Genomic DNA, 25,114 nt, shown 5'->3' on the forward strand with positions numbered 1-25,114 from the left:
CACCAACCCGTTGGGATCTCTGATCCTGGTGGTGTCGGGGTTCTCCTGGCAGTCTGACTACCATGATCATAATCTGGCGGTTGGACCACCAGGGATGCAGTAGTCGGACTGCCACATCGGGTACAGCCGTCCTATGGACCCACCTTACTCATATTAAGGCCCTAAGTCATGTTCCAGAGGGAGGCATGGTTGCTAAAGGTTAGCACTTCGGTCTTGTCAATGTTGAACTTCAAACAGTTGTCCTTCATCCACTCTGTGACATTCTTCATGCAGTTGTGGAGGTTAGTCTTAGTGGTGGAGGGGTCTGCTGGGAGCAAGAATATGAGCTGGGTATTGTTGGCATAGGACATGATGTTGAGATCATGGATTCTAACAAAGATGGCTAGAGGCGTCATGTAGGTGTTGAAGAAGGTGAGGCTGAGGGATGAACCTTGAGGTAGACTGTAGATGGTGCTCGTGGGTTCAGAAGCACAGGGAGGTACTCAGCTTCTCTGCGTTTGTCCCCTGAGGAGTGCTGCAATACACTTGAGTGAGTCTCCCCTGATCCTGATCCGGTGTAATCTCTTGATGAGTGTGTAGTGGGATATGGTGTTGAAAGCCACGGAGAGGTTGAGGAAGATCAGAACCGCCAATTATCCCGTGTCAAGCAGGGTGCGGACATCATCAGTGGCGGCAATCCGAGCAGTCTCAGTGATGTGGTTGGAACGGAAACCGGATTGGGCGGTGTCTGGCAGGTTGTTTTTCTCCTCAGGTAATCGATGAGCTGCTGATTGATAGCCTTCTCTAGGAGTCTGGCAGATAAAAGGAGCAGCGACATTCAACTGTAATTCTGATGTTTCTTTTGGGTCGGCGGAGAATTTCTTGAGGAGAGCTCTGACATTTTTCGTGTTTCCATGCGTCAGAAAAGGTGGTTGTGGCGATGGATGCATTAAGGATGGTGGTGAGTTGGTGGCTGGTATAGTTGCTTCCTAGGTTGAAGAGCCAGTGGGGGAAGGGGTCTGTGGGTGCTCCTGAGGGAACAGAGTTCATGATGGCTGTGCTGTTTGGTGTGGTGGCTGTTGAGAAAAAGAACTCTCTGATGATGTTGAAGAGTTCCTTGGTATGGTTGGTACTAGCCTCATTACGATTTGCAAGGGCATCCTTTTTTGGGCCTTTGAGTCATTGGTGGTACTGGTTGAGGGCTGACTTGAATGTGGCTTGGTTTGTAGTGTAGTGGAAGCAGTCATAATATTGGGCCCTAAAATATTGTGATACAGAAATATTGTGTCAAAAATATCATTGACACAATTATCTTTTCCCCATACATACAAAAATATAAAAAACTAAATATTCTTTCACACTATCTTAAAACATAGGACAGAAATATTGATTTCCATTAAATAGTATAAAATAGTAAACGTTAAATATTTTTATACATAACATTAATATAATATATATTCAATAAATGCAAGTGAAATTTATAATTAAAAATAAATACTTCTATAAATATATACATATATAATAATTTATCACTATTATTAAAACATATATATTACATTATATTAGTTTTTTGTATTTTATTCCAATTTATTAGTATGAAAAAATATATCTATATATATATACATGTATAAAGTATAAAAAAAAAAATAACAAAACCAAATATAAAACATTAAATAACTTACCAAAATAATTTACAAAAAAACACATTCACTAAAAATATAGTTTATATGTGTATACATTTAAAAAAATAAAATAATCATATAATAATATCACAGAAATTTTAAAAGTATTAATATATTAAACTCTGGAACTAATAGCATTATAGCTCATGGAAGTACAATTTCCGATTTCTACTCCAGTTTGTGCAAGTAGGGGAAGCGTTGGACTACGGAGGGTTGAAAAGTTTCTATTCCCATCGCAATCGCTGCAAGAGTACTGACAACGTTGAACTCCTGAGGTATAACATTTACTATTCCCACTCCAGTTTATACAAAAGTAGGGAGAGTGTTGGACTCTGGACGGGTAACCTTCCCTATTCCCACTCTAGTCTCTGCAACAGCAGGGGAAAGCGCTGGACTCCTGTGAGGTAAAATTTACTAATCCCACTCCAGTCTGTGTAACAGGATGGAAAGCACTAGACTTCCAGGGGGTAAAATGTATTATTCCCATTCCAGTCTTTACCTAAGTAGGGAAACTGTTGGACTCCAGAGGGGTAAAATTTAAGCCCAGATTTACACTTTTTGTTGCAAAACTGCACAAACAAAGTTTTGCGGCAAAAAGTATGGCGCTGACTAGTGTCCTCTGGGCATGGCCATTACACCCTGTGCCATGCAGGCCCCCCCTATGGCACTTTAAAAAAAGATACAAAATACTTACCTATACTTACCCTCCTCACCTGGGATTGGGGCCCCATCCTCTGGTGTCCCTCTGGTGTGGGTGGGGGTGTTCCAGGGACTTGGGGAGGGCACCTGTGGACCCAATCCATGGTGTTTAACCATGGAAATGGGTCCACACGTCTCCTAATGCCTGGTCTGACCCAGGCATTAAATAATAGTGCAAAGCAAGCTGTGCACCATTATTTATCCCCTCTTCCCACCTGTGCATCATTTTAGCACAGGGGATAAATATGTGCCTCTGGGGATAGCACCATTTTTTAGATGGGAACGCCTACCTTGCATCTCATTGACGCAAGGTAGGTCCACGCATCCAAAAAATGGTGCAAACTCCTATATTTTGACACTAGACATGTCTAACTTAAAAATTTAAATATCGAGTTAGGTTTGCGCCAAATTTGCTAAAAACAATGATGCAAATTCGGCACAATTGACGTATAAATATGAGCCTGAGTATTCCTTCTCGAGCTGGACTCAAGGTGTGTAAATATACTATTTCCCACAACAGCGTCTGCAACAGTAGGGAACGTGTTGGGCGCAGGAGGAGTCAAATGTGTTATTCCCACTCCATTGGGACAGTGTTGGACTCTGGATGGGTAAAATGTACTATTCCCACTCCAGCCTGTGCAACAGTAGGGAAAATGTTGAACTCTGGAGGAGTACAATTTACTATTCCCAGTCCAGTGTGCACAACAGTAGGGAAAGCATTGGATTTAGAAGGGGTACAATTTTCTATTTATACTCCAGTCTATGCAACAGGAGGCAAAGTGTTGGACTCCGGAGGGGTAAAATTTACTATTTCCACTCCAGTCTGTGCAAGAGTAGGGAAAGCGTTTGACTCAGAAGAGGTACAATTTACTATTCCCACTCCAGTCTGTGCACCAGTAAAGAAAGCATTGGACTCAGAAGTGGTGAAATGTACTATTCCCATTCCAGTCTGTGCAGAAAAATATTCACTTAAAACACTTAACATAATTTAATAATTCAATGAATTCACCAAAAATATATAATTGTTACTAAACAAATCATATATATATATATATATACTTTAAAAAAACGATTAAACAGTAGACATAATTATTACATTGTTAATAATTAATATAAAATCATGAAAGTTATTAATTTAATTAAATTTCCACACTATACTCCCGCAAACCTAGCAGCCCAGATTAAAATAAAGTAACACAATTAACTTGTTAGGTAATTTAAAAAAAAGAGTTATTAATTAATTATTATTACTTAAATAACTTCCTATTACCTCACAAAAACAACGGACAGCTAATATATATTATTAAAAATATAATTATTAAACAATTAACATACATGTTATTCAATCAAATATTTTAATAAAAAATAATAATTAATGTATAATGAGTTATTATGGAATTTCCCAACCTATACCTTTACCAATTAAATAATGAGTATATAATTAATAATTAATAATAAATTATTAGTTAATCAACTTCCCACCCTATACCCTCACAAGCGCAACAACCAACACCTAAAATATAACTTACAAAATATAATAATTACACACTTTACATATTTAACTATCAATTAAATCATTCTTAATAGTTTAATATTTAATAAACAATTATTACTTATTTAACTTCCCACCCTATACCCCGACAAACCCAACAACCTGCAATAATATTTAACATAAAAAATATAATAATAACACAGTTGACATATTTATCACTTAAATATTTAATGAGAACTAAAATGTAATTATTAATTAATTATACTTAATTAACTTTCCACCATGTACCCCTACAAACCTCACAACCAGCTACAACACTATAAACTACTATTAACAACTAAATTACAAATTTTAAATAACCTACAATTTACAAACTATACTTGTAAGTATTAACAGTTATACAAACAATATAAACATATACAATTAAAAATACCTAAAACATAGAAAGATAACTAAAAAACAATATTTTTACAACTATATGATTGAAAAGGATATTAACAACACATATATTATTGAAAATGATATCACTTACCTAAAATTTGATATTTATTCCAGCGATATTTCTGCATTACGATATTTATGTGTCACAATATTTAAAACTTGACATTTCTGTGACTCAATATTTTTGATTTGATATTTTGTCCAAATCCTGAGGGGTGTTGGGGTTGTTGGAAATGGTACGTGGTGCGTCTGGGATGGTGAAGTGGACGATGGAGTGGTCAGTCCAGGTGAGTTCTGTGGCATGGGTGTATTTGGCCCTGTCGCTGGATGTCAAGATAGGGTCAAGTGTGTGTGTGGGTGGTGGGAAAAAAACGGCACCTACCGGGCACGGGAAAGGCAGAGAAATTGACTAGGCATCAAGCCTATAAGGCCTTAGAACTAAGGAATAACAATAAATAACTATGCGGATAACGGTAAAATAAATTAAAGCTGGCTGACAAGGCTGGGGCATACTGAGGAAGGAGAGAGCTGACAGGCAGCAAGCTGGGCTGGTGAGGACTTAATATTTACACTGAATAAGAAACTGACAAAATGTACAGGAAGGTTTTCAACGAATCCTCCTTAGCATCAGGTTTCACTTGAAGATTATCCTGAATTATTGTAAAAAAATGGAATGAATCCTAAAATGGCTCACCATGCATGAACACATGAAAATGTGATGGTGCATGTGCCTGCTGGGAGCCTAAATTATGTGCAGTCAACGCATAAATTTTGCATGGAAATTTGGATAACTACATATATAAATTGAAAGGCTCTATAATCAAATAGTTTTTCTTTCTGTGCACAGGGTAGATGTAGCGATACTGCTAGATCAGTTAAATGAAAACAACTTCACAGTTAAGCACAGAGTAGGGTGTGCTGTTGTGCTATTGGTGGTACTGGATGAGTGACAAATTGGCTACTTCACAAGCACTGTGAAAAAAAAGCTACCTTTGTGTGGGTTGGGCAGGCTACATTAAAGTGTACACAGCATGGTTGTGTATAAAATGCAATGGTGAGTTTAGGTTAAAAGGGTTATGTTTACCATTCGAATGCAATAGCTAAGCGACAACAATAGATGCAGCATACTTCCAAGTTCTGAAACTGATGCATTGTTGGTGTGTAGATGTATTCAACCATTTCATGAAAAGGTAAGCTCCCTGCCTGTGCACAGGAGGGAACTATAGAGTGGTTTATGTTATGTAAATAGGTGCCACCGATACAGCTACTGTGTTATTGATATTCAAAGCCAGAGGAAAAGCCAACTCATAGTTAATGCAGAGTCACTAATTTAATACAGAAAGTTTCATGAAAGTGTATATGGTCTCAATGCTTTCAGGTGGTCAAGAATTTACTCAGACCAGAGAATGAACATGCCTCCATGGTCCAGGACTTTCTATTGTGTACTGGAATGGCCAACCACAAACTGCAAGGCATTTTTGGCATGAAGGGAGTGTCAAATGGACAGAGTACTTTCCCACTCACTGAGAGAATGTCACGATGATCTGCACAAAAGCGTTTAACAAGTGCTGCCTGGCACATTTTTTTGTTTTTTGTCCGTTCTTTTTATTAAGTTATAAGGAACACTAAACATTTCTGCCAGTAGCATGCGGTGCTTAGCCCAGTATGCAGGTGGGCAGTCATGTGTAGGAATAAATAAACATCGAAAAATTATCATATAAGTAGTTTAGTGGTATGAGTCCAGTAATCCCCTGACCATATAATAGGGTGATATATATTCCACGTGGATTGTATGTTACACATAGCCCATGGTAGTTTCTCCACAGGGCCCATTATTTTCACAATTTATGTGGGCACCCTCTCCCTTGGAGTATAGAGCACTCAGGGCCAAATGTACAAAAGTTAGTGTTTGTGATTACCAAATAGCAAATGTTTGCGATTCGCTATTTGATAATCGCAAACACACATGTACAGGAGTGTGTTTCACACTTTTTGCTATTCCCAGTGGGTCACAAATAGACCTACCTCATTAATATTGAGGAGGGTGGTCTCGGTTTGCGACTCATTGGGAATGGCAAAAATCACATGGGTGGTGGCCTGCTGAGGTCAGCAGACCACCATGTTTGTGATTCATTCATTCATTAGCTTTATTTCGGTAAATATAAATACCATAAAAGCGCATCACACAAAAAAGAAACGGCAAGCTACATAATAAACAATTTAAGTCATAAAAGATTGAAAAGGAGAAAAAAAAGAAAAGAGAAATATTTACACATAAGCAGTTCCCTCATGGAAAATCGCACCTTATAGTTATGTAAAAACGCATTATAGGTAAAAAGAATAAAATACAAGCGTGGCAAACCATATCAGATAAAAAGGACATTTCGATTTAAAAAATATCTAAGAAAGATAAAAACAGCAGGTAGGGGATGCATCTGAAGCAATAAAAGTGATATGTGCATGCAATGATAAATCCATCAATTGTTGTTTACCACATTCATTGTTAAATTTCCCTCTGCTTTTTTAAGCGTGTTCAATCTGATACGCCAGATTGAGTCTAAATATTTTGACAAACAACAAACCACTAAAACCGATGAATCAGATTTAAAAATTCTCAAAGCTAGCAAGCAGTTTTTAAAACCCTTACTTCTGCACAGAGGAATGATCCAACGGGCTCTTTGTTTGGAGTATGCGGGGCATTGGAAGAGAATATGAGTTACTGATTCTTCTCTAGCACAGCCCATCGGACACATCTTAGAAGAACAACTAAAATTAGGCCATTTATAAGTGAGGGAACGCAAAGGAAGAGAGCCCACCCTGAATCTAATGTATAATGAACGAGCAAACGGGGAAGATACTATATCCATATATTGTGCAAATTCATAATGACATTTAAAATATAAAAAGTTTCCCGTCATGGATGATGACGAGACAGCGGACAGTTGGGAAAGTTGAACATGGAGCCAGAAAGCATCCTTTAGAGTCTGGGTTGCATTCTTAGGAATAGATAATGGTTCCTTCCAATAGGACCCCAAACCAAGAAGCGAGAGGGTCCTTTCTACATATGCACACCACTTGATTTTGGAGCTAGTGTTGTTGGCCATCAAGTTAGCTAGCGCACATCTATAATGGACAAGAGAATCTGATGACCATAGGCGAATCCAGTACAACAGGGGCTTGAGTGCAACAATCTGGCTGATAGAAGGGAGATTTAGGTCCATGCGTATTGGGAGCATTGGGGTACTGGAAGGAACTCTTAGCAATGACCTTAAGAAAGAGTTCTCCACTTTTATCAAATCATCCAGGCAACAGTGGCCCCACAGTTCAGCTCCATAGATTGCTCCCCCTCTTGCTTGTAGTTTGTAAATTTCTACTGCGGGCGTCATGGCAAAGCTAGGAGATCTAGCTGCAAGTCTTGCAATGCCACTCGCTCGCTGTTGCAATCGTAAAGTTGCCTTCTGGATGTGGCGCTGCCACTTGTGCGAGTCTTCTAGTTTCAGGCCTAAATAATCAAAATCGCTGACTCTTTCCAGCGCGGCACCCTCTAAATAGATAGGTCGTCTCATTCTGCCTTTCCTATCGCCAAACACCATGCACTTGGTTTTTAATCGGTTGATTTCGAGCCCATAATCATTGCAATAGTCAATGAATCTTGAAAGCAGGGTTGATAGGCCTGTGGCTGTTTGAGAAACCAGCAGGGTGTCATCGGCAAAAAGAAGGCAGGGGATCTTCTGCCCTCCTATTTTAGGCGAGTCGTTAGAGCACTCCATAAGATAAGGGATGCATGCGTTTATGAAGAGAAGGAATAAGGTAGGAGCAAGAACACAACCTTGTCTTACACCTCGGGCAGTAAGGAATTTTTCTGTTAATTCACCTTGTGGGCCCCATCTAATTCTGCCATAGTTGCCAGTGTAAAGATCCCTGATAATATTTAAAATAGAACACGGGACTCCTATTTTAGACAGAACTTCCCACAGTTTGTGGCGGGGTACTAGATCAAAGGCCGATTTTAGATCTACAAATGCTACATATAGATGGCCTAAGTCAACATCGACAACTTTCCATTTAATAGAAGTAAAACGAAATATCTGATCTAATGTGCTAGTTTTTTCTCTGAAGCCCGCTTGTAGATGATTTAAGATTTGATTTTCAACTAGCCACTTGTTCAGCCTGCTCAACAACTGGTAACAGAAAATTTTTTGAAGGTTGTCGAGGAGGCTGATGGGTCTATAATTACCCGGGTTGTTCCTCTCTCCTTTCTTATGGATGGGCACTATAATCGCCTCTTTCCATGAGTCAGGATAAATTCTGCTAGTCAAGATGGCATTAGAAAGTCTGTTAATATATGGGCCCCAGGTGTTCTGGTCCACTTTAAACATATCAGAGGGGATCCCGTCCATCCCAGGGGCTTTTGCTGCTTTCTGGGCTGCAATGGCCGACACAGTTTCGTTCAGTGTAAAAGGGGGCAAGAAAGCCAAAGGCTCGTCAAAAGTTGTTGGCTCCTCCGAAATTATGTCAGAAGTATGACTTGCCGACAATGGTCCATACAATTCCTTAAAGTAGGAGAGCCAGATGTCAGGAGAAATATAAGACTCCAGGTGAGATGCGCGGTTCTGATCACCACAGGAAACTAGGAGCCAGAACCGTTTTGAATCGTGGACGGTAGCTGCCTCGAGTAAATTGCTCCATAGCCCCTCTTCGTACTCGAATTTACTTTTGTTGCAAATGGAAGCATAATGACGTCTAGCAGTGATGATGCCTGATCTGTCTTTGGTCTTTAGCGCGATGGCCAAAGTATTTTTGGCCTCCCTACACCTCTTGTTGAACCATTTAGTATGTGGTCGAATACAGGAAATAGTCAGTGGCCTTGGACGTTTAGTAAACAGCTCTTTCAGAGTAGAAAAAAGGTCCAAATGAAGAGGCAATATTTCTAATGGAGCCAGAATAAGGTTGGTATCAAATAACTGGTGAGAAGAGGTTAGGGCACGCAATTTTCCTTGAAGCTTATTTGATTGCACAAAGGAGTCCCACCTTACTGTACGCTTATTACTGGACAGCTCCATAGCAGTAGAGGAGACAGGGGGAAGTGCGACCCCTACTAGGAGAGAACTCTTGTATGTGATCTGGAGGGGAGCATGATCACTAGTATGGGGAAGACCCACCTCTAAGTCTAGAATATGGTGCCATAGTCTTAAATCAAAAAGGATATAATCCAATTTGTTGCTATATGAGCCCCTGAAGAAGGTTGGTCTGGCCGGAGTGTCCGCTGGAAAGCGGCCATTACCCAAACGAAGGCCATGGGATATCATGAGGTCCACTATCTGTGAGGCCCTAGCGCTTGGTTTATATGAATTTTGCTGGGTAGAATGAAAAGTCACAGGAGGAGGGATATTCCATACACTATCTTCAGACTGCATGACCTCTATGTGATCTGCATTAAGTTCAAGTAGAACGTTAAAGTCACCAGCTATTATGATATGATATTTGAGGCGAAGGTCTGGGATTAAGATATTCAGTAGCTCGACAATGGGAGATCGGTGATTTGAGGGTCCCGGTCTGCTATAAATATTTAGACAAAGGACAGGAGTACCTGAGGCTGGGTAGATAGCAACGGCCAAAATATCATGAGAATCCACATATATCTCCTTTGTACCACTCCCCTCTATAGATTTTACCCATGTGATTAAACCCCCTGCCGCCCTGCCAGCTAAAGATGGCTTAGCAGGCTTGAAAAAGGAACTATACCCTTGTTTGTATGTACAATGCGTTGCCCATGTTTCCTGGAACATGCAGACGTTAAAATTCCCAACGAGTGCTCCCCACTCAGTGTCAACAAGTTTGCTGTTAATGCCAGCCACATTCCAGGATAAAAGTTTTGCTGTGTGCTGGACACAAGAAATGTTTGAGTTCGTGGTAGTATCAACTTGGACGTAACTGGCAACGGGATTCGCCTTGAATAAACTTGTGGTGTTATTAATGTTTCCAGGTTGTGAGTCCGATAAAAGGAGAGAGGCTGGGCAGGGTGAATTAGATGGAAAGTTCATGGCTGCTGTGGCTGTGCAAAGATTGGTGAGACATAGTCAGTCGATATCCGAGGTAGCCCCAGGATCGTGGGTTAGTTGGGCCCTTGAAGCAGGGCCAAAACAGAACTTAGGGGCCAAATCAGGGAGTGGATCTCTCTGGACCTGATGGCCTGTTGGTCTTATGTCTTGAATAGTTGTAAAATGGTTCGGGGCCAAATTGGCTGATCTAGTGGAAGGATTCGCACGCATATAGCTAGCAATAGGACAGCTAGCTGAAAGAGTAATTGCTGAGGACTTCCATGTTTGTGATTGTTTTTCAATAAAGCAAACGTTTGTTTTAAATGCAGCCGTTTTCCTTGAAGGAAAATGGTTAGGTTCCAAAAAGAAAAATGAAATGTTTTGTGTTCATTTTTTAAGAGTAGGCAGTAGTCCACTGAGCCAAAGCCTACTGTTATAAAATGTTACAGACATTCACAGACATTCACAGAGGGGAAGGGCTCCCCTGGGGGCCCCTTCCCATTTGCGAATATGATACCACCTACTTGAAGTAGGAGGTAAGACGTTAATGTTTTGCAATTGTCTTTTGGTCGCAAAACATTCACACATACCAGTGCAATTCAGTATTAGGAAGGGATGCCCTAAACACACCCATATCATATACTAAATCACAGACCCTGTTTGCGATTCGGTAATAGGTTACCAAATCGCAAATAGGGCCGTTGTATTTTCCAAAATGCTTTTTTGATGATCGCAAACACCCTGAGTCTGCAAATCGGACTGTTTGCGACCCAAAATAAGTTTTGTACACCAGGCCCTCAGTTCCCATGCACCAGCCCAAGTCCGCATTCCATCACTCCATTTGGGGTAGTGTCCAGAAGCCCCATAGTTATGCAACATTGCATCAGAATATCACTAAACCCGAATTGCAAAACAGGTGTTGATATCTGGTACCTTCATTGTCACCCCATATATACTCAGTGTGCAAAACTCCCCTTCCAGGGTCAGTGTCAGGCTTGTGACTTTCGCAATCCCAGTATGGCTGCAGGGTGGGACAGTCCCATAATATGTGCCTGGCACATTTTTATGGGTTAGACTGGTTTCAGGGAAGAGTCACTTACTCAAGCTGGAAGGTGATAGGTAACCTGTAAGATATCAGGAAATGTCTTTTGAACCAGGCAGGCGGTGCATGGTGCTATTATGCATCCAAATACACACTGGAAGGCATTGTCATTAGTGGGTAAATCGCCAATACACTCCAGTCTACGTTCAAACACGGGTGTCACCACGGAAAGCACCTGGTGATAAATTGCAACTATCAATAACAGTAAGGTATCACAGATTATGGATGGGAAAACTGCCAAGGGTAGGTCAAATACGTTCAATTCACTTTTCCCTTTACAGGAGAAAAGTCAGTCCAAAGATGCTAAAGGTTACTCAGAAATATGAAGTTATCTCCGAGTAAGGACTGAAACTAAGGACCTGCAGTCACTATCAGAAGTCTAAGTTATTTACGGGCATTATACAGTTGCATAATGAGAAGTAGGTGTTTTTGTTGCTTTGTTCCCATCACTAATAATGCAGTTCTTGATTTAATTTCTAGTTGGTGGGTTTTTCCACTGTAAGTAGTACATTTTTACTCAAAGCTATATTGTATGAAATGTGGAAAGGCTTGTAATGATGTTATTTTGCAAGTAGAAATGTACAACTTGCTGCATTTGCCTCCTGTAATTCTCACTTCTGCTAGTGTCACCTACTTACATAATACTGCTATTTACATTATTACCCCAATATTATTGTGCAAAAATGGTCCGCTCATGTCGTAGTACAAAACTATACTTTTATTTATTTTCTTTAGGGGTGAGTAGTACCTCTCTGAAACAATACCAGGCTCTTTTCATTGACTTTTTTGACCAATTTATGTGGGTAGCCACTTGCCATGTCTTTAAAAAGTGTGGACCTCGGGAGGGATAGAGGGATAGAGTTGTTAGGAGGGGGGGAAGGTGGAAGGTGGGCAAAAGTCGGTGTTTGCAGTAGTTGAAACATGAGGATTGTCAGAAAAAAATTGTGTAATCGAATTTTCCTAAAGAACTGGAGAACTTCAGTTTGCAAGTCCAAAAAATTAGGGCGATTCATGGGGACAAATGAAATGTCCTTACTTAATAACTATATTTTAGTAGAAGACAGGCAGTGCCTGGATAGATTGAAAATAGGGATTGTTTGCAAATTGTTCATCACATTGTTCATATCAGGTAGAGTCCCCAAGGTTGAGTTAGCTGGAATACTCATGTTTATTGATGTCTCCACTGGTAGTTTTTCTGCCATGTTTGATGGTCCGCCGGGGTACTGAACCATCGTTGCCTCTCCCTATCCTTGAGGGCTGGGTGGACCTTTTCCTAAAAAAGTGGGGTTTGATGTCCTTGTGGTGGAGCTAGGCCCTCCACCTGGGTCCACATTATTGGACTAATCACCAGATGTCAGATTTTTGTCTCGTCTATTGTATCTGCCCCAAGGGCACGCAAAGTTTGGGTTTAAATAAGTCCTGTTGATGTAGAAATTGTCAGTTAGGTAGGGCTATGTTTTGTCTATTTTGTAGTTGTGAATGTCTTTGTTAACCTTGTTAGTTCTGTTGTCCCGCTCTACTGAATTCCAAGATGGTTTTAATAATTTTGTCCAAAATGCTTTTAGAATCTGTTATCAGACTGGACTCTTTAATTTGTTTTTCAAAATCTAGGATCTCTTCTGGAAGCTTTTTAGAATGTTCAATGGCTGAGTCAATACCTTGCACATTCCAGCGGCATGTTCTATGTAGTTAAGCTGTGTAAGTATTTTTATCATTGATGAAATCCTCTGGAAAGTTCCTAACTTGAAGCCCAACTGGTATAGGTTCCGACTTCAAATACTCAGTGAGCAGTCGCATCATAAGTTATAGCCTTACATATTTGTGTTTTACATTTCTCCAGTTGGTCCGATAAGCTGGAGCTTGCTGGTGTTGTATTCTCTGTTGAGTCTGAGGCAAGAGATAGTCCATCTAATTTATTTTAACATACTCATCAGAGTATAGTGGGATACGATCTGTCATGCTAGTATATGCACGGGAGACAGTGGTATGCATTTATCGGGCCAACTAAAGGCTGAGAAGGGAAAAAAAGAAACAGGGACAGAATGGAGAAAGAAACAATGAAAAGCTATACCTCCACAAAACCTAATAGGATATTGGAAAAAACCCTTGCAACCAATTGGTTGTGCAAAGTATCTAATAAAGAACAAAGGGAACCCATGGATAACAAGGGACCAGGGGTACATAGTATTATAAAGGAACAGTGGACTCTCATCAAAGCATATAACAATAATAATCTGAGAACTCAATTAAGCTTGTGGTCCAATAGACAGATTAGAATCTTTTTTTATTTAAAAATAGCATTAAATAGGTTGGGGAAAAACAAACACAACAAACAATCAAGTCAACTAGAAGACAGACATAAGTGTCTGACAGAAATCAGACATCAAGACAGCACTTCCGCCCTTATGTAGATGTAAACGAAAACAAAACATTTATTTTTTTTATTATGTAGATTGCTACCAACATTAGAGTAGGGTCAAGGTGCGGGATTCAACAACATTTCAATCCTTTACAATATCATAGGATCATTATCAGGACATATAGAAATTCATTGCCATGGATTATGTACAAAATGGTAACCAGAATTGTAACCTAATTCTCTCTTTGGTCGTACATATACCTTGATGACCTTGATGTGCTAATTGAATCAGATTGTCTATTATACATTTAGGAGGAATGAGTTTCATACCTCTCCATAAAAGATACTGCTGCACCTTCCAACTGCCTCTTTCACAGAATCCACATTCTACATCCCTATGACTCAACCCTCCTTGGAAACAGAAGATTCCATCATACTTCCATCAATATTAAAGCTATCGCACATATTGTCTGGCATTTTACTATGCGTTTCAGAGGTGTCATTTTACACCAGCAGTATTTCTGCTAGTATAGGGCTCGGAGTTATGATCTGTGAAGAAAGCCTAGAAAAATGTGGAGTAGCTAATGGGTAATCCACAGCACTGCCTCTCGACTACAGTGATGGGTGCTCAGTCAACAGGAAGCAGGTGTGAGTGCGCCCAGGCTCATCTGTTTAGTCATAGTAACTAATAAGCAGACACATCCCTAAGGCCAATGAACCTTCTGACTAGTTTAAGGTGATTATACCCTAAGTAGCACATAAAACATTAAATTAAACAAAACAGATCATTAGCGAGTCAGTAAAGAACTCACCATGACCCATTTGGCCAGGAATAACCATACCTTTTGATATCAGTTAAAATGTTAATTTCCCTATATTAACAATGCTAAGATCACGTAAATTAGTCTCAACACCATGTGATAAAAATATAAAAACAACACAAGTTGTCCGAAACGCCTAAAGAATCTTAGCTTTATCAGAGCCACAAAAACTATGACTTCAATAGCAATGGTACATATCAATAGTAATAGTAATTGTGCAAGTGTAATAACATACATTTGATCAGCAATTTAATGTTGTTAGTTTGTTATATGACTAGAGGAAACACCATATGACTAGAGGAAGTACCTCATTAACTCCAGATTAGCATCAGCATGTTGGACTTCATGCAAAAGGTTTAGTAACATGAGTTTAGAAAACATCTAGCTATGGCTCTATCAAAAAACAGCAGTTGATATTTGGAAAACAAAAGACAAACAACATGAAACATTGCAATTTATAATACCTATCCTTTAAGATCAGCAAACCGGCGTCTTCGTAAGGGGGACATCAGCATCAGGACAGAGGGGTTTTGGGGAAAGTAATGGTTCACTATTTGGACTCTACGTTCTCTGAACCATCAAGTTAATGTTTAAGGCAGGTAGCAAAACTTGTTTACGTTTAAGCATAAAGCGCTAAAATAAGCACCAGCATCATTGCATGGAGCATGAGAATAACTCAAAATAATAAAGTGCCAGAATGTCAGTAGACAGGCTGGCAAGAGTCAAAGTGACTTGTAAATCAGTAAAGAAGTGGCTCCGCAAATCTGCAAAGAAAGATTGGCCTGTACTCCAAGTGCAGGATGGTTAAGACAAAATTGTCCCACTTGTCCATTGGTCAGAAACATCTTGCGATGAAGATTGTCCAATTGCAGATTTACTACAAATCTGAAAAATATGCTAGACAGACATCCGCACATCAATGATTGGTTCTTCTCCATTTACGTACATCCAGTCTATACAATAAGAATCAACTAGTGGGAACCTTACGTTCATTATCAGAGAATTCATTGTTCTTCTTCATTCCCAAATACACTTTGAATCAACAGTTACAGTGATGTAAAAACATTCTTGGATTACACACTATTTCCTCAAAAGAAATACATTTTTGTTATTACAAGTTCTGAACAAGTTTTGAGATTCAGACAAAGAATTTGTTATCCATCGGACATGAGATCCTTCTACTAATGTAACAACTTCCAGTGTTTTGGCAGATGCTCAATTTAACCATGGCTGTGCTTAAACTTGAGGCCTTTTAGTTATTACAAAATAAAATTCATAATATTTAGCTGCAAGTATGAGAGAATAATGCATTTTCATGCATATATAAACTCTAAATACACATTAGTGGATTATTAGTTAATAACCCCATGTACAATGGTGGCCAATCAAGTAGGCACATTAAGAGTCACACGTTATTTTTCTTTGCTAATACATCTTATATGTTAAGTCAAATATAGGAATACAAGTAAAAATTATTAACGTTAATTTCAGCTCTCACACAGGCAGGATCCCCTACAAATGTATGTGGAACCATCAAACATATATTGGGTTGTGTGCTCCATGACCAACTAGATGCTGGAATACTTGGTTTGAAGGGGTGTCTTCCCTTTTGTGCATCAGGGATGTTCTCTAACAGCATCCTGTTATGCAAGGTTATGTCGCAGCAAAATTGGTCACAATTGCTAATGAGTATTAGCAGGGTATTTCAGCACTGTACAATCAGAATGTAAACAGAATACAATGATACAAATGAACAGTGGCCCATCTAGTCGCAAGTGACACCATCAGGATTTCACTACACTGAACAGTCATATAAGATATTGGGAAAGGCGTCTAATGTGTGTATTTCTGAGAAAGGGTATGAAAGTGGAGACCATCAAAAGAAGCTGAAGAATGTCACAATAGTAACTTGTTCAGGGGTGATGTATTTACGCGTTAATGTTTAGTCCTAAACAGATTGACTGCTGGTAAGTTTTCAGGGTAAACAAATATTCAGGGCCTCATTATGAGGTTGGCAGTCTCAGGACTGTCATGTTGGAGGTGGCGCTTGTATCGCCAACAAGCTGGTGGACAATGCACCAAATTATAAATATGGCGGTATTCCCAACAGAATACAGCCAAACCATCGCCAGCACCGCCACTTCAGTGAGACCGCAACGGATGATGGACGGCACCTGCAGGCCGACAGATACCCTGTTACCGCCAGACAGATTATGAGGTTGCACACCGCCAAGGTTGTGGTGTCGGCAGGTGTCTGGTGTGCTGTGTGTGATGCTCAGGATTATGGGGGTGTCAGGGCAGGTTGTGACTATTGCTGTGTGTGCATCTGAATGTTGCTTGTGTGCAGGTCGGTGGGGAGTCTTGTGATGCTTATGTCTGTCTGAGCTACCCTTGGATGTTGAGGTGGATGCATGCCTGTCTGTTGGTGTCCTTTGGCTGGGTCTAGGAAGAGGGATTTGGGATTGGGAAGAGGAAGGTGGAGGGGGACAGTAGACAAAGGGTGACTGGCTGCCATCAGTGTGGAGGCCAGAGCCTGAAAGGATCTCTGTGGGCCAGCCAGTGCAGTGAATGTCCTCCAGGAACACATTACTCTGTTGGATTTGAAATGCCAGTCCCTGGATGGCATACACAATGGTCGACTGACCCACAGAGATGGACTTCAGGAGGCCAATAGCTTCCTCACTGAGGGCAGTAGGGCTAACAAAGGCCGGGGCAGAGGTGCCTGCGGCAAAGGAGACACCCACCCTTTTGGGTGAGCAGGCATGGCCAACTGGGTAGGGAGTTACAGGAAGGCCGTGATAGAAAGGGGTGTGGCAGACAAAGATAGTGCTGTGGTGCTCCCAGATGGGTCCGCCACCACCAGGGAGTGTCCACTGGAGGAGGATTCCGATGATTATGAACTGGATCCTGTCTCCCCAGTGGCACTCCCCTTTCCCTCCAGGCCACTGGGTCCCTCGGAGTCTGTGGTATCTTGACTTGAGGTCCCGTGGCCAGCAGCTCAGCTGTGCCCCGTCTCCTTCACCTGCTGATGCTGGAAAACAGAAAGAGAGATACGGTCATATTCTGTACAAATAGTAACATCACACATCAATCCCATTACAACCACTTGTGCTACACCCCCAGGTAGAACCAGGTTAGTGCCAATATCATGTCACAACTAGATACCACCTACACTCCTATATTACAATAATGTCACACATCAGCTAAGCCACCAATCGCACACCTACTATACCATGATATCAGAAGAGCAATCACAATAAACGTTCCATCACAACCTGACTTCCCAACATGAATCTGTGTCCCTATCCACAGCAACGTAGTCAACCAGCAACCAAGCAATGTGAACTAGTGCTAACATCCAGTTCAACGTATTACATACACAAAGTCCACACATACCTACATTTGTCACTGAGGTCATGTACCAGGAAAGGAACCACATCATGTGCCTAACACAAGACAACATGTTGCATGCAAGCCAAAACCATTTCATGTCACAGAGTCCATAACCCTCACTATTGACATTTGCAAACATGCAACAACATAATCTGCCTTTTCAATAATTTGAGTATGATAGAGTCTAAACATTTCAGCAACGCATGGCCCAATAGTCAGGTAGGAAAGGATGATACATACTTTGTGGAGCTACTTATCTAAGTCATTCTCCACCTCTAAAAAAAATCATGTACACGTATAGGGGCAAACGTAGCCCACAGGATTTAGCCACAGACAAGGCCAGGTACCATACCATCACTTTAAATACAATGTACACCTGTCATGTGCATGAAGGCCACATACAGTACAACTAATCATGATGATTGGCAACATCAATAGGCCATTAATCAGGTGGCAACACCACTATCCACACTTCACACATGTGCAATCTTACATCTGTACATGACCATTGCAATGCCACAGCACACTTCTGAGCTTAACGTGATAGACACAACACCTTGAGCCAAGCCAAATGACTGACTACACATACAGTCCAACAACATTTAAAGATGAAATATCACATCTGCAACACAATTCAGTCAGTACAAACTATATGATTCCAAACTAAAAACCAACAAAACATCCACAATAGCAAAAGTAAGTATGTTGAAGTTGCATCACTATGTTGATATATGTCTAAACCTAACAATGTCCACATGATGTTGGCATGCCTACAACACATTTGAAGAGGAAATTGCTGTGTAGCCACTTACCATTCAAAGAACATGTACATGGGAATAATATTCTGAGCTCTCATATCAATGATATGGTTGTACTAGGAGTCTAGATATACCACCATGGTTTAGTACATGCAGGATGTCCATTCTGAGGAAACATCACATGTTAAGTCTACCAATGTTAAGTCCTCACTTTCCAATGGGTACACCTCCTAACAGATCTGAGTAAGTGCAGCAAGTGCAGCATGGGAAATGTCACATTGAGATCACAGCCTCACAATAAGTTGACACTCATTGGAAACCTCAGGAATAGTAGGCATGTACTCAACTTGTCAGATTCAATGTTGCATATAGAGATGGATCAAGGAACATTTGAATGGAAATAGGGCAAAGTACCGGACAACTTACCACATGGATATTGAAAGTATGGATCTGTAGGTAGCAAGAAACAACCAGCAGGCTACTAAGAGCAGTATAGTGGTACACATATGTCACAGTCACAAGGGCATTATCAATTGCTACTGTACAGAAGGGATTACATAGGTAAGTAATATGTCCCTAGACACAATACAATGTGCACACCTACGTACCAATGTTGAGGACTCCACATATCGGTTTTGATAGGATACATTTTACCTTTTGCACTTATCACATTGTCACACCTTAGAGTCTTTCACGTCATACACTGACCTTGCAGAGGAATGTAAATGATTTTAGTCACTTCTCACACCCTTGTGGCTGCTGTCCACCCTCAAACATCCATCCAACTCAGGGTAGGCCACCGCCAATATGCGGGCCATTAGTGGGGTCAAGTTCCCTTTGTCTTTGGGAGTACATACCCAGCTGGGCCTCAGCGTTCCTACGGGCCCAGCGTCTCAGGTCCTCCCACCGCTTTTGACAGTGGGTGCTCCTCCGGCTATGGACACCCAGGGTCCTCATTTTCTTGCCAATGACACGCCACTGACACAGACAAGAGTAGAAAGTCATGTAAACATGCTCCATCCCAAAACAAGTTGGTTGAACAATCAAATTAGTGCAAGTTGCCAAACATACCATTCCTCACACTTCAAACTCTTTTGCAAGTCCCCCTCTGCAGTCAGGTCATGTGTGAAGGGGAGTCAGGCATACAATATGCATACCCAGTACCAGCTTTTGGCTACAAACATAGGATTAGACCACATGTACACCCTTAAAATGGTACCTCTCTACAAATATTTCTCACACCTATGTAGATGTAAATGCAGTAATGTACCCATGTGGATCAAAGTACATACATCACACACTGCCTACTATGTATCAAGGGTAACAGTCTTTCTATGTACATGTGCATATAACCATCTATCCATACATGATAACTCAATCCTTCATTTATGTACATTTCATCTACCTGATCATACGCTCAACCTTTAACTCATTGGTATTGCATTGGACTCACTTGCTCCTCTGGTGCACCATAAAGCTGTTCTTACAGGGACAGGACCTCCTCCACCAGCTTGTCCAGCTCTTCCAGAGTGAAGGCAGGGGCCCTATCACCTGCAGGAGGTGGCATGATTACTTCCAGAGGCAGTACACAGCAGCTCATGTCATGGAGGTCTTGCTGGCAGCAGTGTCAGGAGTCAAGTGAGGGATTATGCAGAAGATGGCGGTCACATCCACCCCATACAGGACCGTCACAGCTGGCGGATGTCACCATTGGCCAAAGTCCACCAGAAGCAGCAATGTGTTCCAATGGGAATGTCCACCGCAGTTGTAACCGCCTACCGCCATGATGACATTAGTAGGTGGAGTCAGGTCACTTCCTGATGTCCAATTCAGTAGGTCAGGCAGCTGCCATTTTAAGGCTCATATATGCATGATGTAGTAATAAATGTAGCGTCATTTACTGAAACCTCATATCTATGGCAATGTGTGAATTCCAAGCATACCATTTACAAGTATTAAGCTGCATGCCATTAGTAGAGGGTGTGAAAGGGGTTATTTTGGCTTATGTACATTAAACAGTATTGTCACCATACTAATGGCAATCTGAAGATGGTCTAGGTGCAAATATTGAGTGATACATGTCTACAGGGTGATGTAACTATCACTGCCAGTGACATATACCTACATGTAGAGTACATGCAAGGGTTTAGGGGATTAGATTCCGGTACACTTTCATATTTTGGCTCGCTATGTCCTGTATACTACTTATTCACTGTTTCATGTGACATGAGTCAGATATGTATGTGACGTTGTGATCATACTTATGATGAATGGATTGAGTCATTCACATACATTCTGGTGTTGTCCCACATAGTTACCCTGGCCTGAGGAGAGCAAACAAGCTCCAGTGTACTGTCCACTAGCAGATCTGCAGACCATGGAGCCACAACATGCAATCCAAATATATCACCTCGATAGGCATACAATTATGGGTCTATGTCATCATTTGGAGCCAGATCTGATGCTTGCCATTTGAAATACCAGTTGCATACCTCCCATCGTTCAAGTCATGTCAGTGCTGCACTTCCCGGCCACTGAGTCCTTTCAGAATACAGTGGCCCTAAGTACAGGGATATCTCAGCCCACGTTCAGTCTGGTTTTGAAGGCTGTACTGTCTGCATTGTTGAAACAACTGGACAGCTACAACAGATTTCCCCAACGTGAGGATTTGCCACATGTGAAGGCAGATTTCTATGCTTTGGTACACATTCCACATGTGGTTGGAGCCAGAGATGGCACCATGTAGCCTTGGTTCCCCCAAGTGCAAATGAACAGGTATATAGGAACAGAAAAAACTTCCACTCCATAAACGTCCAAGTGATCTGTTTGGCTGACCTCTACATTTCACAAGTTTGTGCAAGGTATCCAGGATCAGTCCATGATGCCTTTATCATGCGGAACAGCAATATCCCACTGCTGATGACATGACTATACACAGGGAGGGCATGGCTGGTTGGTACGCCATGTATCTCATGTGTGTCTGTCCCTTTCTCCTGCTACCATTTATGTGTATGTCCAAAATGAAAGTTTTGATTGGTGTAACTATTCCTTACAGGGGAATCTGGCTACCCAAACTGTCCTTGGTTATTGACACCAGTGAGGCTCCCAACCACATCAGGGGAAATCCACTTCAATGAGACCCACGGCATGTCATAGAGCGGACTTTTGGGCTCCTGAAGGCAAGCTTTTGCTGCATAGACTAATCTGGAGGAGCCATCCTCTACTCACCCTACAAGGCATGCCAAACAATTGTACCCTGCTGCATGCTCCAGAACCTTGCCCTGAGATGAAAGATACCATTCATACCAGGTGAGGGGGAGCCAGCAGATCCTGTGGGTGGAATTGAAGATATGCCAAGTGAGGATGAGCATGAAGAGGATGAAGCTGGAGACATCGGGCAGATGTCATCAATCAGTATTTCAACTGACTCAAGGTATGTGATGTGATGTTACAAATGAGATTCCATGGTATATTGTTGCGGTAGTGCATGCCATGTAAAATTCTTTTTACCACCACCAGTGTAGTCTTGAATGGCTCCAAAACTCAAGACTAAGCTATCAATGCTGAATGTCCCTTCGAGTTGCGTACAGAACTGTTATGTACATAGTCTACTGCACACTCAAAGTCACTTTTGTAGTTATGAATAGACAATGTGATGTTTGTGTCCCACTGTGGCATATACATTGTCTTTGGCAATCATAGATTTGCAGATTGACAGTTTCACAAGCATATGGAACTTGCAGACTGACATGAACAGTGGACATGGATTAGACCATGTGTCCATTTGTGTCTAACACATGTCATGATATGGTATCCAGACACTCTGCCATCATTTTGGTTTGTGTTGTATGTGACCTAACTTGTGCATGTCTCTGAAGACTGATATAGGTGAGTAGCAAGCCTACAGATACCTGACCATGGTAAGTGGAAGGTTTCATGGATGGGGAGATCAGTACTGACCTCTGTCTGTTTAATGGGGTATGGCCATTTGGGAGGATGAGGTATGGGTATGTGATAAGGCTTTAGCTGATGATATATTGGAAGGATATTTCTGCCTCCTGTGATATACTGACATGTCCCTAGCTTCTGTATTCTGTTTGTTGGTAGTGAATGACACCTAAGTTGAAACACTGAAGTACACAGCATGACTTCACAATGTGCTGATTTCCATGCTGCAGATAAATATGTGGGGATGTACAATACAGGTGACTTATGTCATGTGTATGTTAAAATCCCAAATCAATATGTATCCTGGTTGTCAAGTACATGTGTGATAACCATGACAGAGGTATAACATTGGAGAGGAACATTTTGGTACAATAGTTGTCATACATGACAGTTGTATATGGTAGATCGGGCTGGACTGTTCCCATTGGGAACAGGGTCAAGACTGATTTGCATGTGGCTGGGTCCACACTGGGGTGGCATGGTGAGCAAAAAAAAGATGGATTAAACCAAGATTTGTGACTGGGGGTGAGTGTTTGAAAAGTTTCAGCACTCCGTCCATCATCTGTTTGTGTTGCTCAAGCTGTCCTAAGTGGGAAGGGTATGCCCAGACGTGGCTCCCGTGCTCACTGTGCCACTGGATTCAAGCTAGCCTGGTGGATTAAGGTTGATACCCTGAAACCGGTCCCAGGATGCTTGTTTCCGGTCCAGGGAAGGCCTGGCTTGGCAGTCAGGGCTGCACTGTTCCCATGGGGAACAGGGTCAAGACTAATTTGCATATGGCTGGGCCCAAACGGAGTGGCATGGTGAGCAAAAGAACAATGGATTATACCCAGAAATGTGATTGGGGATGAATGTTTGAAAAAGTTTCAGTACTCCGTCCATCATCTTTTCGAGTTGCTATTACACAGGATCGATGAGTAAGTGGTATTTATTGGGGAATAAACTACAAAATGAGTGAATTGTAACAGAAATAAAATTAAGTTAACAGTGAAGGGTTCAGTCATGGTGGATGAAATCCTCAGGGTAGCAGCAACACCATTTAGTAACACAAGTCCAGTGTCCTTGCACCATATGAAAATGGAGTTGGGTATCAGAACAGTCAATAGGGTGCATCAGTCACACACAAGGGGAACCAATCAGGAGTGGTTCACTTCCTGGCAGTGGATTTAGTCCTGGCATCTGCTCCTCCTGGATGTCTAGGTGGATGTCTACGTTTGGAGGGTTCCTCTGCTATAGAAGGTGGGGTGTGTGAGGCATTCCCTTCCCCTGGTAGGGCCTCAATTCAACTAAAAGCCACAGATGTCTAGGGATCTTATGTCTCATGGCTAGTGGAAGAGGCCTGATGTTGGGTGCCATAGCTACTCAGGGTAGTGTTAATGTCCCTCAGCGCTCCAGCAATGGAAGACAGGATTGCATTTTGGGCCAATCACTGCTGCATGGCTTCCTGGTGGTTGTCCCTCTGCACCTGTCTGATCTCCCCCATCATGGTCAGGTCCTGGTCCATCACGCCTTTGGAATTTTGGTAGGCTCCCAAGACTTAGGAGATGGTCTCCTGGTCATTAGTGTCCCTTGGAGCCCCCATCGTCTGGCCCAAACCAGACCTCTCGTACCTATGCCCCTAGAACAGTTTGCCCACTCCCACTGGTGGCAGTCCATCATTGTCATGGGTGAAATTAGGAGACTCAGGCGCCTGTACTGGGGGGCACACAATGGAAGAGACTGTGTTTGGGACACAGGTTGAAGGGTGAATGGTTGCTTGTGATGTAGTTCTAACATGGCTGAGAGGAGTCAATGTGGGCAGGGTGAGGGTGACAGTTGTTGACTGACCGGGTGTCCCTTTGTCCTCAGCGTCCAGACACCCAGGGCTGTTTTCCTCACTTGGGCCTTCATCCTGAGGGGTAGTGTGTATCTCTGGTATCCTCTCTATGTTGGAGATGGCAAGGGTACCTGTAGGAGAAGTGTAACATAGCGCTGGTGTAAGTGATGCAACAAGTGATGTATAAATTAGACAACTAAACATGGTATGTGAGATGTACCCACTGCCTTTACATGATCCCCTGACATATCAATGACAGCTTCTGCTTAATCTGGGTTAGCGCAATGTGGGACACAGAGATCTGCAATTGCATACAGCATGCTCCATGCTCTTGGAGTATGCTGGTGTTTAAATGGCTACAAATACCCTGATATCTTGTCTGAGTGAAGACATGACAATGTATACTTCTTTCCTAGTAAGTTCTATGGCATCATTGAGCCAACTAGAAGCTGAACAATGCACAATGGGGTCAGAGCTGGCACACAAAATTGGTGTTACAATTTGACCTAGCCGTCTGTGTGGATGTACTGCAAGTGCATCCAGTTTGCCATTTAGGTGTCCTGCCTCTGTGAGTACATGACAT

The sequence above is a fragment of the Pleurodeles waltl genome, chromosome 10, assembly GCF_031143425.1.
Source record: "Pleurodeles waltl isolate 20211129_DDA chromosome 10, aPleWal1.hap1.20221129, whole genome shotgun sequence".
Taxonomy (NCBI): domain Eukaryota; kingdom Metazoa; phylum Chordata; class Amphibia; order Caudata; family Salamandridae; genus Pleurodeles; species Pleurodeles waltl.